Here is a 16,848-nt window from a genome sequence, read left to right on the forward strand (position 1 = left end):
TAGAATGTTTCTCTACCACAGGATTTAACAGGCTTCAAAATAACATCACCTTTTCGAACCACTTACATTTTCTCGAAATTAGCTATTTCCACTTTACAGTTGTCAAGTTGAGAAACTTATATTTTTGTGAACACATGTGCTCCATTGCAGCACTGTCTAGATACCAATCGCAGCTAGGCTTCATGTTACTAGCGTTGGCAGTCAGTGCTCGATTTGCGTTCTGCGAAACCAAGAAGAAAAAAATCCATGTTTCTGAGTGCAACATTCACTGAAATATCCAAGAGACGGGGAAAAAAAACAGCTTAAAATGTTGGTAAAACATTTTTTTTTCTATTTGTTACAGCATTATAAATTATATATTAATAAATTATCAGTTATGTTGCTGAATTCAGAATTATGCTGTGAATGCTGCATTCTATTGCTAAATGATAAATTCGATTGCTAAATGCAATTGCTAAATTCTGTACTCTATTGCTAAATTCTATTGATAAATTCTAAATTTCAATGCTAAATTTTAAATTCTATTGTCAAATTTTAACTTCTATTGCTAGATTCCAAGTTATGTTTTTAATTTCAGATTTACGCTGCTAAATGCTAAATTCTATTACTAAATGCTACATTCGATTTTATCACACATTTCTCAAATTAACGGTCCTGGGTTATAGGTCGTTATGCCACCCCCCCCCCACAAAAAAGCACGCCTCTCTCTATCTCTCTAAAGTCACTCTTTCCATCACTCACCATGCTTTCACATTTCCCTGATCACTTTTTTTGGTCATTCTTTTGGTCGTTCGCTGACATAATTTCTGCTTTCTGGGTCACTCTTTGGGTCTCTCCTATACTTACGCACTCTCTACGTCACTCTTTGGGTCACTCCTATGCTTGCACACTCTGTACGTCACAGTCTCTAGGTCTCTCTCATTCTTGTGTCATCTCTGGAGTTGCTCTTTTGGTCATTCACTGACTTGGTTCATTAGTCTGTACATCATTCTTATTGTCGATCATGTGACTCCTCACTGCTTTGGTCACTCACAGGCTTTCCACATGTTCTAAGTCACTCGTACGATCGGTCATCGACCTTGTCTCACGCTCATGCCATGGTCAGTAACATGCTTACAAACTTTTATGGTCACTCTTGATCACCATAGCGACCCAAACTTGGATCGCCGGGCATGCAAGGTGGGTTGTTGTCCAAATCCATTAACAACCAATGACTCTGAGCTGGGGGGGAGGGGTTACTCCTGGAACGTAATTCGCAGGGGCTTCCGAGAAGGGTCTTACGAATCCACTAAGCCAGGGATTCGAGCTATGGGTCACAACCCAAACTTGACTGTCAGGGGTTTTCGAAATGGGTCATAAAAATCCACTAACAGCCAGGGGATCTTGAGAGCTGTAGATCACTACAAGCACTTGTTTGCCAGGGGCTTCCGCGGTGGGTGTGTAATAAATGTTTAATAATATCTTTGAATATTGTAGAAGGAAGTGTTTGTCTTCAACCGCCCCATTTCTTCTAACCAACAATATATCCAAGTTTCCCTTATTTCCTATGAAGAAGTTTGATTCGGATAACGAGCAGTTCGGATAACGAGCACGTTGACGGAACGGATTAAGCTGGTTAACCGAAGTTCCACTGCAACTTCTTTCATTAATTATGGACGATTTCCTTCCTTAATTTAGGAATTATTATTTATAGAGTTATTCCGGAATTTCCATTAATTCTAGAATTAATCGTCTTTTAACAATTTCAACCATTCGTCGAAACTAATGGATGGGCTACAACAAAATGCTCCTAGGGCTAGACGTGGGCGACACGCGTCGAGAACCCGTTTCGTAAATTTTAGTACTTTAAATACAAATTCAACGCCACAACAGGCAGATTGCCCACCGAGATGGCTAACTTAAGAATATCATGGATCCCCGAGCCCTACCTACTACTGCTACACCACACGTACACCTCCCCCCCCCCCGCGGAACCCCCAACGAATCGGTACATGCGGGAATGTGCGTGTACGAGCAGTGAAACCTGACGTGAAGTTTTTTTTGTGTTGTTTCTCTGTAATGCTTGTGATGTGTAGTGCTGCCATCTACCACTAGTTTTTCTAACTATGAGTGAAGTGTTATGATTGAATGATTTATCGTTGTAGGACTGTTGCTCTCTGTGGCGAGACTTTTTAACGGGGAGATCGGCTCGCATTTGCGCCTTGAAGTTGGGAACCACAGAAAACCAACTTCAGCCGACCACCACTGTGGGGTTCGCACCCGGATCCTCGCATCGCGAGTCCGTCACTATAACCACTCGACCACCACAGCGGCCACAGGCAAAGGTTAAAACACAACTTCCCTCTGATAACGTTGCATACATTCAGGAAAAATACAGTCGGGAAAAATATTTGTCGAGAATCAAATTTTTTTGTTTTTAAATTTGAAATATAAATATCTCAGCAATGAACAATTCGCCTTCATACGCCTTCAACAAACGCCTTCATATATAATACGTATATTTGCTTATGCACATTACTTCGAAGTTAAAAAGTCTCGCCACAGAGAGCAACTGGCCAACAACGATAAATTATTCAATCATTACACTTCACTCATAGTTAGAAAAACTGGCGGCAGATGGCAGCACTATACACATAACGAGCATTACACAGAAACAAACTTCACGTCAGGTTTCACTACACGTACGCGCACATTCCCGCATGTACCAATTCGTTAGAGGTTCCGCAGAGGAATATGGACGAGGTGCATGTGTGGTTTAGTAGTAGTGGTTCTCAACCGATGCAATGCGGAGACCCTGGTGCTTGGAAGCCCTAATTTAGAGTCGTAATACTCTAACATGACCCTGAGGCCTCGGAGCATGGCGCCCACAAGGGTGGGAGCTGACAGGACTCCAGCCAGAAGGCCCGGGAAGATATGTATAATATTTTTATTTCACGTGCTCTAAATTCACTATAGGGGAGGGGCTTGAAAAATCTTGCTTGTAAAGCCGCACTTCTACAGATCAGCAGCACGCGGCACAGTTCAGATAATAAGTGAAACTTAATTATTAACGTATCACTTGAGTGGTCCCAGACACGTTTTCAAACCAATAAAGTGACCCGCACTCTCCAAAGGTTGGGCACCATGGGATCCGGAACTTTCGCCCCCGACAGTTTGTTCCCGACATCTTGCCCCTGGAACGTTTCGTCCCCGTTACATTTGACCCCCGGAAATTTCGTCCCTGACATTTCGCCCCTGGCGCGTTTGGCCCCGAAAAATTCACACCTGACATTTCACCTGCCCTGAACGTATGAGTGATTAACTGTATGAGTGACCGTGTGAATGATCGAGTGACCGTATGAGTGACCAAGTGAGTGTGAAATGAACTGTAGGAGTGCGTTAGTGACCGTACAAATGACTGAGCGAGTGGCAGAATGACTCACCACGTGAGTGACCGTATCAACTAGTGTGCAATTGACTTTATGAGTGAATGACCGTATGAGTGACCACGTGACTGACCGAATGGCCGTATGAGTGACCAAATGAATGACCTCATGAGCGACCAAGTGAGTGATCGAGGGATTGACCGTGTGAGTGACCAAGGGAGTTACCAAGTGATGAAACGTTTGAGTGAATGAGTGACCAAGAGTGAGTGACCGATTAAATCTTATGTAATTTTCCGAGTGAGTGACTGAGTGATTGAGCATATGAGTGACCAAAGGAGAGACTGAGTAATTAACCGTATGAGTGACCGAGTGACTGACCGAATGGAGGTATGAGTGACGAAGTGAATGACCGCATGAACGACCAAGTGATTAACTGTATGAGTGATCAAGTGAGTGATGGTGGGATTGACCGTGTCAGTGACAAAGGAAGGAATTGAGCGATGGAACGTTTGAGTGAATAAGTGACTGACCGCATGAGTGACCGAATGGTTAACTGCATGAGTGACCAAGTGAGTGACTGCATATGTGACCAGGTGAGTGACTGTATATGTGACCAGGTGAGTGACGGTACGAATGTTCAAGTGAGTGATCAAGGGACTGACCGTGTGAGTGACCAAGGGAGTTACTGAGTGATGGAACGCATAAGTGAATGTGTGACCAAGTGAGTGCCTGCATGAGTGACCGAAAGATTGATAAAGTGAATGACCGTATGATTGACCCAGTGAGCGATTGAGTGATTGACAAAGTGAGCGATTGAGTGATTGACAAAGTGAGCGATTGAGTGATTGACAAAGTGAGCGATTGAGTGATTGACAAAGTGAGCGATTGAGTGATTGACAAAGTGAGCGATTGAGTGATTGGCAAAGTGCGAGGGTGGAGTGTCTGCAAAGATGATCCTCCTCATCCCTCCCTTTTTATAGGTGGTTACGTAGCACTGAAAGACCAAGTGACTCACACTTTAATGGATTCTAAGACCTTGGAATTTTCTGTTTAAGCATAAAATATTTTTCCCAAATTTACGACTCACACCGGTATGGTCACTCACACTATCATTCATATATTCACTCGTACGGTCACGCGTACGGTGAAGGTAGGCAAAATGACAGGGGGTCAATTTCCGATTCACTTGATTACTCACTGAGTAACTCATATGATCACTCACTGGGTCACTCATATGGTCAGGGCAGGTGAAATGTCCGGGGATAAATTTTCAATTCACTCGATCACTCATGTATTCATTCACTTGGTCACTCATGCGATCAGGAGAAGCAAAATGTCAAGAGTAAATGTCCAACTTACTTGATCACTCATGTGGTCACTCACTTGGTCACTTGTACCATCATTCATATGTTCACTCATGCAGTCACGCGTACGATAAGGGCTGGCGAAATATCAGAGATAAATTTCCAATTTACTTGATTACTTACTGAGTCACTCTTATGGTCACTCACATAGTCACTCATATGGTCAGGGCAGGCGAAAGGTCAGGGCGAAATTCCCGGTGTGAAATGTCCGGGGCGAAATTTCCGGGGGCTAAATGTACCGGGGTGAGGTGTCAGGGGCGAATTTGTACTGGGGACGAAACGTGCCAGGGGCGAGATGTCGGGGACGAAATGTCGGAGGCGATATACCGGGGGCAAAGGTTCCGTGAACCGGGCACCATAGAGACAGGATAATATTCTGGGATCTTTGGTGCATTCCTATATAGACACGATTTTCTTCAGCTTAGAATGTTCCACACTTTCGCGTGGTTGTAAATGTGGCATTCATCCAGGGTCCCAAAATATGAACAATAAATATGTCCACCGACCAAACCCTTTATACCATTACACCTTGGACCGCAGTCGCAGGGCGAGGGGCAATTACTGCTTTTTTTCAGGGTCCCCTAAAAAATTCGGGCTTTTATAATCTGCGACTTTAATAAAAACTCTCCGAATACATCGATACAAATCATGCATGCCAGGCCATGTCCCATAAGCCAAATGTGGCCCCCGGAGTCAAATGATTTTGTAAAAAAAAGCGGTACATCAGATCATTTATGTGACGCGTGGCACATTTCCAGCAGGGACGTCTTAAGAGCATCATTGGCCCCACTGGGCAAAAAGATTTTTCTGAGACCCCCACCTTTCCAGAAATTTTCTGCCTACTGATTTTAATCCTGAAAATTTTAACCGGATTAGTTTCCCCCCCCCCCCCGGCGATACCTGGGTGCCACGCGTTAAGACGGCACCGTAAGATTTCCAGATCACAAGGTGTGATCTGGCACATTTACAGATTTACAGCTCACTTAAGTGACCTCCGATGCTGTTCCATAGCACTTAATTAAGCGGCCCGCGCGGCATGTTTTCAAACCCTTGAAGTGGCCCGCACTCTCTTGAAGGTTGAGCGTCCTTGCTTTAACTGCTTCCATAGACAGGGGTCGTAAATTATGATAACTCTGTTAAAAGATAAAGATCCACTTTGTCTGTTGGCACAGAAAAGGGGTTTCAACCAATCAGCCAATCGATACGACTCTTTTCATTCCGTATCAACAAACGATGTATTGATGTGAATCGAATTGGAAAAATGGCAACGGAACGACACGTTGTCGTGCAATTTGGCGTTTTTCTTCTTCTCAAGTTGCTAATCGAAATGTCATCGTGAAGAAGAAAGGCGCGATGTGTCCGAGAAGCAGTCGATATCCAGGGCACGTTGTCACATGAGGCAGTTCATTTCGAATTTTCATGTCCGTAACCGCTATCAAAAAATTACTGGCGGTGTCATGATTGGTGCAACACGAGAGTTTAGCTGCTTATAGAAAACTTACATCGTTAACAAAACACTCTCAGCTTTTCCTTTAAATGAATGCAGTGTGTCAACAATGGAGGCTGTTGCTGGAGCGATCGTGTCTATCGTTGTTCAACTTCGCTGGAGCTATGTACTGGTCATCAACGGTGACAGGCCACGTATGTATTTCGTACATCCTCTTGTCACAGTATATTATATCGAATTTTGGATCTATATTGCATTTTGGAGTGGGAGGCAAGACACTTGGCTGGCTCTCCCCCCCCCCCGTGATGCTTTCAAGACGGCCCTCCCTGGCAGGGGCCCCGAGGACCTCCTCAGATTTTTTTCCTCCATGACCCTTGTTCTTTTGAATAACCAGCTTATATTCGTTGTCGGCGGGGACCCTTCCCTTGCCAGAGCGAGGGACATGGTCGGTTTGTTGTGTTAATGTATTAAAATATTGAAATAAAAACTAAATTCTTCCTAAGCTCGGGAGATTAGGGAGAAATTTCTACTGGTTCAAATGGCATTAGTGGAACAAGGGTGTTCAACTTTTAGGTGAGTACGATTCACTTCATTGATTCGGAACCGCATCGCTTGCCGCTTATTTAACCTCTTCACGGTCAGGGACGAGGTATCTCGTCCTAACGGAAATGGAAGAAACTCATTCCAGCTCTTTTCTCGCCATCGTGGAGCTTCATTCCAACCCTATGAACGGAGTCGTTTTTTATCCCCTTCCCTGTTCTTCCTATACTCCTAATTGGTGATTTTATTCTCTACATACTGTCAAACCTCAGTTGGCGAACAATTCGGTTTATGAACAACACAAAATGATTCGGTTTGCGAACTAGTCTTGGTTTACGAACGCACAAACTGGCGGTAAACAAGCATTACAAACATACTAAACGGACTTAATTCCGAAAATGCCTATTTTAGATGTCTCTGGCTTTGACAGAGGAGTTGGTTGAATAATTGAATTTCATCGGAGTAAGGCTCCACCTTAAAATATGACTTGTCCTACATACCATGGATCAACAGGACATTTTAAGCGTGAAGATTTTAACTTCATAAGTGTAAGTTTCATAACTTCCTTCGGCTTTATAACGTTAACACTTTATAACACACACGCTTTATAACGTTACAGAGGGGAGCTGGTGTAAAAATTCATACAAGAAATTTTCAGGGTCTCAGGAACGGATTAATTAATTTTACATCGATTCCTACGGGAGAGATTGTTTTAGTTTGCGAACAATTCTGTTTACGAACGGATTTCAGGAACGAATTAAGTTCGTAAACCGTTCGTTCACTGAATAGTATAATGTATCTTTCTACTACAATGGAGACTAACTAACTAACTAACCACGTGATGGCTCAGCCCATTTCCTACTGAAAAGCCATCACCGGGAAACATATTTTCAATATGGTTGAAATGCAAAATGAAATAATACATATGCTCGTCCCATACGCATTCCACAATTTCCAAACATTTCAGAGATAACAATTATACATACATGCATGCAAAATAAAATAGTTACACATATGTGCATCCTATTCACACAATTTCAGAGATAGAAATACAAACAAAAATGCGTACACATCAGATAATCCAATCACATATGGCTAGTCATCAGATATGCAATACGTTACCAGAGCGTATAATTTAATATAGAGGTTATTGAATTCTGATCGCATTGTTAGTCTATTCCGTACCAGGGATTTGCTTCGAGTAATAGGCGGCGAGTAATTTGATAAGATTGAAGTCGTGAATGTGTCCGAGCCTTGGTGTGCCATATGTGCATATGAGTCTCCTGCACTACAGTACAATGAGTACTACAATGGAGAGTCGATAATCCGAGGTGAACCGGACTGAGACCATCTCGGATAACTCAGTTACTCGATAATTAATGGAATAGGACTTTCTGGATGGGGGGGGGGGGAAGAGGTTACTACTCCTACTTATTTTCCAATTAATTCACCGGCTTGATTTATTAGAAAACCTTCACGACCCACAGAGACTGATTTGATCATCAATCGCAAGTTTTTCATTTTTGTAAATAATCACTGCATATTTTCTAATCTTTCTTATTATAATATCACAGTGCGTATTCCATTTATGATCATTCCGTATTGTGATACCCAAGTAATTGTACTCCCGAACGATATCTATCTCTTGGCGATGGCATTGATTGTTCTCAAAGCACTGACATTGATTGTTCTCAAAGCACTGACATTGATTGTTCTCAAAGCACTGACATTGATTGTTCTCAAAGCACTGACATTGATTGTTCTCAAAGCACTGACATTGATTGTTCTCAAAGCACTGACATTGATTGTTCTCAAAGCACTGACATTGATTGTTCTCAAAGCACTGACATTGATTGTTCTCAAAGCACTGACAATGATTATGTATTATTAGATGTATGTTTGTGTGTTATAATTTGTTTCCTGTGTTCATATAAATCAATTTTATTTTTTGAGTGTCAAGTTTTAATTTATGTTTAATTAACCAGATATTAATATATACATTTGATGGATCACCTGCTTCTTTAATTAAATTTTTTGTATCAGTATCTTCTACGTAAAGTACTCTATCATCGGCAAAGGGTTGTAGTTTTTCCATTTAATCTCAAGTTACATAAATAATTTATACATGTATATATTGAAAATAATATATAGGATTATTTTTAATATCTATAAATTGTTCAGGAAATTTCCTTTTTTTAAATTAAAAAAAAAATTAATTTAAATTAAATTATTAATTTTTAAAATTTTTAAATTATTTTATAAATTTTTTTTTTAAATTTTGAAAAGAAAATGATTTTTTAAGAATGAATGATCATTCTTCAGTAAAATCAGAGATGAAGATAAAATTGCATGATTTTTTGTGTACGTATGAATAGCGGTCGTAAGTCGACGAATACCAAATAGTAAATAAACCGATGTTTCTTTCACGGTTCTAAGGTAATGGTTGAATATTCAAGAGTTATAATAATCAAGTTGTTTCCCATAATCCGTAGACACGTCTGAATAGTCGTGAATGGACGACTACACGAACATAAAAAAAAATAAGACAAGCTCTTTTCACGACTATTTTGCATCGCTTTCTCAACTCGCGGATGGTCACTCAGTCTGATAACCAAGGAGTCATCCTTGAGAGAGAGCACCTAAACCAATGAGAATGAATCCTCATCTCCTTCCCACGGTGCAGCAAATGCAATCCTAGGCGCGTTCCACGCGGTCTCACCTAAGCCCCACGACCTCGAATCCACTCGTATTCTGGTCCGGCACTCGCTCTCGGATCACTCCGAGAGAACGATTCAAACAACGTATGAAAGTATTCCAAACTCTATTAGATGCATTCTGGACGTTTCCGTTTAGGATTGTTTGTATTTTCTCATGGCATTTGTTGATTTTTGTTTCTTTCGATCCGAGCACAACTCCGGTCTATCGCCATTGGCAATTTTCTACCAAATGAGCTGTGCGGGAAGTATGCATATGCACGTTATAGTTTCAGTGCGTGAATTTTTCAGTGCTGCCGTATATTTTTAATACTATGCCTAAATTGTGAAGGTTTGAGACACTTTTTAACGGGGAGATCAGTCCACATTCAAAACACAGTGTTCGATCGCAATCGATGAATGGCGCTTTTAAAATAGTTTGCATAAAGTGGTGCTTGTATAAAATCTGTGTATATGTGTTCTCACGAAATAAATCGGTAATAATTTTTCCTTTAACACGTGATTCTTGTTTGAGAATTTTGTCTCCCGTTTCTCAACCGCAATGACCATAACCCAAGCACATGCTTCCCCAGTGCCTTCCATAAAATGGTCTTGCGAGTCGGATGTGTGTGCTTTATTTGTAACCCCTTTTCCCACTCCTTGAAATGTACTAACTTCTTTTTGAATAACAACTGCTTGTTCCCTGTTGCAATAGTATGATTTAAACCATTCAAGTATGTTTCCTCTCACACCTATTTCAAATAGTTTATTTGTTAAAATGTCCAAATCCACAAAATCGAATGCTGTTTTCAAATCTAGGAACAAAGTGATGGAACATTTATTATTGTTGAATCCATTGTTTAAATAGTTAGTTAGATCAAGTATCGCCATTTCTGTATTTTTATTTTTTTGAAATCCGTACATTGGTTAGTTAAGAAATTTTTTTGTCTGTTTAGGAAATCAAATAGCTGGTTTTTTATACATTTTTCAATTATTTTTGAGAAGACTGGAAATATTGATATTGGTCTGTAATTTGTCAAATCATTACTACAACCTCTGACAATAAAGTTCGGTGAATAGTCCTGTAACATTAACGTAGATGAAAAGTTAACGAAAGTTACCTTACTGTCCCTCGAAATAGTCACCTCCCATTACTATGCACCACTGAGATCTCCTATACATGTCCTGGAAACTTTGCTAGAAGTCTTCTTTTGGGTTGGAGTTCAGAAGCCTCGTCACGTTTCGTTGGATGTCAGGAATATCGTCAAATCTCTTTCCTTTCAAAGCGAGTTTGAGTTGTGGGAATAGGAAGAAGTCTGGAGGATTGAGCCTCATCTGGCGAGTATAGTGGATGTTCAATTTACACCACCCCCTTTTTTGCCAGGAACTGTTTGACGATATTGGCTGTGTGAGGGCGAGCATTGTCGTGAACAAGAAACCATGAACCTTGTTGTGCGTACTGAGGTCGTACCCTGCGTAGACGTTTCATGAAACGGGTCAAAATTTTCTCGATGTTTTCGTCACTGACGGAGGTCGCCTGTCTTCTGCTACGAGGGTTGTCAGAAACACTTTCCCGGCCTTCTCTAAAACGGGCGAACCACTCGTACACACACTTCGTGGACAGTGCTTGATCTTCATAAACACGTACCAGCATCGCGTGAGTTTCTTTCGGTGTCTTGCCAAGCTTAAAACAAAACTTTAAATTCATCTTTCGTCGTTCATTTTCCTGTTCTCAGTTAAGAACAAACGCACTAAACAAGCACTTTGTAAAACAAGTCTTTCACGGAGCACAAACGACGCTCAGCTGAACAACGGTGGCGGCAGATGGTCAACACCTGCCGCTACGCAGCGTTTTGCTTCGCCAGTGTTGCCAGATCGGCCGTTCTGACTTCATTCACCGAACTTTATTGTCAGAGGTTGTATTTCATGATTTATGTATGGGATGGACTACAGAGTATTTCAAATTATGGTAGAGTATTACATTTAATTCAGAATAATCAATTAATTTTTTTATTGTACTGAAGTGGTATTTTGCAATTATTTTAATAATTTTAGGTGTCAATCCATCATAACCACTTGCTTTATTTTCCTTTGAATCCCTTATAACATGTTTTAACTGTTCTCGATTTATATATCAGTATAAAACATTGAATTGATCGAATTGTCCGTAGCATTATTTTGTTCATTAGTGTTTAAATTCCTCGTAATAAAGTCATTATTGAATTTAATGACCAAATCCACATCGGATCTTGAAAGTTTGGAAGTACGTTATGCCCAATATTTTTGCTCGTTACGCGAATTGCTCGTTAACCGAAGTTCCACTATATTATATGTAACTTCCATTTTCTATAGAAATGCTCTCTGATGCAACCCCAGATCCCTTTCGAATGGAATGTGTGTAATATAAGCCACGCAGAGCACACATGTGTGTGTGGGAGTACATGGGAAAACCGCGCACGCCTCCAAGATAAGCACGGTCATATTTTTTTTTTCTCGGTATGGTAACACCAGAATCAGCTCTTGAAAGGAAATAAAGCTTCTTTTCATGTTTATAGAACTAAGACTCCTTCCAAATATTATTAGAGATATTTACAACATGAATTTCACTAACCTTAATCAAAGCAATAAGCTGATTTATTAATTCCAGGTGTCTCTTTTCTAATTATGTATAGTGCAAGGAATCCGATTCCTGTTCGCCGAAACGAATAGTGTACGACGAATGTTATTTTCAATGCATGGATAATTTTCGTCTCTATTTATTCTTTCTTTTGCGGAAATAATAGAATAGGATGTGTGATAATTATTTATAATTATAATAAAATATCAATTTCATCGCTGCTAGAATCGATAAAAATTTGATTTTTTTTCCTACCCCGGTTCATAATGTACAGGGAGATGAAGAGGTGAGCAGAACACGGCGTCGTTTTTGCCCATTTTCCCGGGCTTTGAGATTTATTTTTAGCGGCGCCGTGTGAGCGAGAACGGGCAACTCGACTCGTTCAAGTCAACTCAAGTTGAGGCTACCAGAGTTCAAATTGAGTATCCCGTGTGAAGAGGCCCTAAGTTTGAATATAAACTTGAAGTTTCTTCCAACAAGCTGGAATCATCAGAAGATATTATATATTGTGAAACAAAAGAGTCGAAACTATTGTATTGACGGCTTTGACCGACTGGATCAATGGGTAAAAAAAAAAATCTATATTCAAACACACTACGGCTGTTAATCAGATAATAGATGGATTTTGTAGTAAATCATCTGTAGTACACTACAAGATGCATTGAAAGACTGGTTATTTGTGGAGATGAAGATTACACAAGGAAGAAAATTCCTTACGTAAATGCTTGTTATGTGTAGTGTGCTGCCATCTGTCATAAAATTTTCTAACTATGAGGGAAGTATACCGATTGAAGATTTTACCGTTGTAGGCCTGCTGCTCTCTTTGGCGAAAGTCTCTAAAGGGGAGACCGGCTCTCATTCGTGCAACGAAGACGGGAATGTAAGATCCATTGCCACAAGGTGGTGCCCAAAATTTTATTTTCGGGCAATGGCTAACATTGAGCATAGATGCCTGCGCATTTTCCTCTTTCCTCGGTTGCTTTTTATATTACTCCCGGAGTTTGGGGGGATCAGCACTATGAGATGCACGACATGGGGGGAAAAAAACATTGTCCTTGAAAAAAGTAGCGGCATTTCTCAGAGGTTTCAGTGATTTCCACTTCGCTGTTATATATGACATAAGGATCAAGGAAATTTTAAAAACCCCTAGGAGGGCCAAGATGGATATTGAAGACATAGGCCTACGTTCATTGGTGGTACAAGATTTTAGCAAGACACGCGTTTTCTGCGCAAAGGTAGAGCATACATTTTTTAATCCTCTGAATTTGGTTATTCATCACATTTTCCTGTAATGGATAGCGAAAATTTTACCATACACAGCCCATATGTGTACGTAGATCGAAACCCCATGGTCACCTAACCTCTTTGACGTAATGGTTGGGGGAAGCAAAAGTGATTTTCCGAGTCCGGTTTTTCTTCCCGAGTGCATGATGCCTCAAACTGTGCAAAAAGTGAATGGACTTGGTGATAAATTATATAGGGATGCAGTGCTGTCAGTAGTATAAGCAGATACAGGCTCCTCAAACGTGGGGGGGGGGGGGGAATGTAAATTTCTACCTCCACAATTACGTCTATTTGAATATTTGAATTATACAATTTTTTCACTGAACTGGAAGGGCGTCATTGCACCCCCCCCCATTCCGTTTCTGTCTGCGGCCAGTAGACGTGTTAAACATTCAGGTGTATTCTCCATATTCATTTCAAAATATGGAAGACAAACAGGCAGCATCACTAGAACATGCATGACTTTTGGAGCCACACGTGCAACACGTTTCCACATGTACCAATTCCTTTAGAAAATTCACCAGCGAAAACATACGATTAAGCAGTATATAGTAGAAGTGGCATTCTCTTAATTGTTTAACAGTTTACTGCATAGGGATCCTCGTTAGGTCCATAGGCGGAGATAGACTTGAAAGTCTGGGGGGGGGGGGGCACGTTGATGATGATGTCAATTCGTATATACGCAAACACATTAGATCAGTAGGCTTTACCTTTGACGCCGAGGAAGGCGCGGAATGGGGGGGGAGCAATGCCCCTCCCCCGTATCTCCGCCCATGGTTAGGCCGAGGATTATAATTGCAATATAAAAATTTGATGAGATTTCCAACCAATAAGCATACCGGCTATATTTGAGTGAATGTAACCAATTGGCTTAAAAAGTTTTGTAAAAGAACTTTTATAAATTTTTACAGCGTTGATTTCGACCTTAGTTATCTACTCGTAAAAGCCACAAATAAATGAGTATACCGGTATAAATGACACCTCTGCTGGGAACCGGTACACCTGTTCAAGTTTAGTTAAACGTAAACGGCACAATGACAATAACTCGCTGCACCATGTTCCCAAATCGATTTCTTTCGATAAGGTATCATTCATATTAGATAAACAAAGGGGAATTCGAAAATACAAATGTAATTACATTTCCGTGTCATTCACGGAAAACTGTTACGTTAAACGCGTTTCCTTTTGTCACATGGGGATCAATATCACTCACCTTTTGCCATTCGCGCTCCACCCATACACAGATAATTTGGGTTCAAAGAGTGTGAGAAACAGTTCCAAGAGACATCGCGTGTCTTCAAGTTACTGAATTAGTGTCTAACGATATAAACTAATGGCAACACTAAAAAAGAATGATACTAAGCTACATTAGGTCCATATCGTGTCAGAATTTGAAATAAGAAGACTATGTAAGAGTGAAGAGATCGTTTACGGCAATGAGCGTAGAAGTTACCGTTCCAATTAATTTCGACATGAGGATGTCTAGAACCATATACAGGGTGTCCATAGTTAAAGTTTGCGTGTTCTGGAAGGAATGAAGCCTCAATTATACCTATCAGAAAGCTACGAAACTTTTGGAATATCCGAAGGGAAGGGAAGCAAACGAAGAACAACAAGAAATCGAGAAAATATATAGACTTTTGAGCGGGGCCGTCTTAAGAGCATCATGAGCCCTCGGGCAAAGTGATCTTTCTGAGGTCCTACCTAGCGCGAATTCTCGAAAAATTCTATTTCTCACTTTTTCCGAGGCCACCGGGTGGGCCCATGTGTTAAGACGGCACTGCTTTCGAGCACAGTGTAGGAAATGAAATCCAACGATTATCACTCCGAGTATTAAAAAAAAAAAAAAAAAAACTGAAACACGAAACAGCCGTTTTAAGGCCATTTATATTATATAGCCTTGAAATGGCTATTTACGCGATCAGTTGGTTCAGCAAAATAGTCGCTCAAGACGCGAAATCGCATAAAGTAAATTGAATTTAACATGAGGAAGATGGGGATGGGGGGTTGGTTTCCTTCAGAAGCATCGAAAAAAACTGATCCCAAACAGTCAAGGAACCCTTCTTTTAATGAATTAATTATTTAAACTCACATGAATAAATATTAATCCCGTGAGAATTTAGGCAATAAGAATCGATTAAATTCTTATTCTTTATTGCTTTCTTGATAATTTTTTTCTGTCTGCACTACTTCTAATTGATTCCAGTGCAGCGGTTCTCAACCTTTTTTGATATAATTTCTATGGCGGAGCCCTGTTTGACTCGAGGAGCCCTTTTTGTACATAATTTTTATGGCAGAGAACCTTGAAGAACTCTCTTATTTCCTTATCTATCGAATTTACTGATTCATTTCATTTTCCTCGAGTCGCCGCGGAGCACCGGTTGAGAACCACTTTTCTAGTGAGTGTGGATGTTTTCTTTCCTGAAGAGCTTTTTTTTTTTTTTTGAAGCCGAGCACAACCCAGGTCTATCGCCATGGGCAATTTACTACCTAGTGAGTTGTGCCGGAAGTGTAAGTATGTGTACCTAACAGTCTGAGTGCGTATTTAGTGTTGTGTATGATTTTTTAGTGCTGCCATCTATATCTCAGAAGTGAAGTGAGTGTAGTGTAATGACAATATTTGTACTGTTTGTAGGACTGTTGCTCTCTGTGGCGAGACTTTTTAACGGGGAGATCGGCTCGCATTTGCTCCTTCAGGCCTGATGATTACGCTTTTTATGGTAAATGAAACAGTCGAGATTCGGCTTAAAAGCAGCGTTTTTCGTCTCTTCATTAAGACTTCCGTAGCGAAGCCAGAGAATTCCGCAGCATATACATATCTCGTAAATATGAAAATTCAAGTTTCACTTGGAACCGCTTTTCTTCGATTGAATTTCCCACAGCATTGTCAATGTACAGCCGCTGTGGTGATCGAGTGGTCATAGTGACGGACTCGCATCGCGGGAACACGGTTTCGAGCCCCACCGTCACCACAGTGGTGGTCGGCTGAAGCTGGTTTTCTGTGGTTCCCAACTTCAAGGCGCAAATGCGAGCCGATCTCCCCGTTAAAAAGTCTCGCCACAGAGAGCAACAGTCCTACAAACAGTACAAATATTCAGTCATTACGCTTCACTCACTCACTTCTGAGATATAGATGGCAGCACTGAAAAATCATACACAACACTAGATACGTACTCAGACTGTTAGGTACACTTCCGGCACAACTCACTAGGTAGTAAATTGCCATTGGCGATAGACCTGAGTTGTGCTCGGTTTGAAAAAAAAAAATCGTCAATGTACAGGGGGGTTATAAATAAACTTACACTACTCAGACGTATGTAGCGCCCATTTTCTGATGGAGATATTTTGATGAAACTTGATAAATAGGATGTATGGAGCATGAGGAAAAGCAAGATTCAATCAAAAAAAAAAAAGTTCAATTTTTCACTGTTTCAATTGTTTCAAAACTTTTTACAGCAGTTATCTCCCCCCCCCCCCACCCCATCAGTCCAAATAACGTATATATCAATTGTCAATGAAATACGTCCATAGTCGGGCA

The sequence above is a fragment of the Pholcus phalangioides genome, unplaced genomic scaffold, assembly GCF_987345545.1.
Source record: "Pholcus phalangioides strain wild (caught in Gottingen) unplaced genomic scaffold, Ppha-v1.0 ptg000027l_1, whole genome shotgun sequence".
NCBI classification, from domain to species: domain Eukaryota; kingdom Metazoa; phylum Arthropoda; class Arachnida; order Araneae; family Pholcidae; genus Pholcus; species Pholcus phalangioides.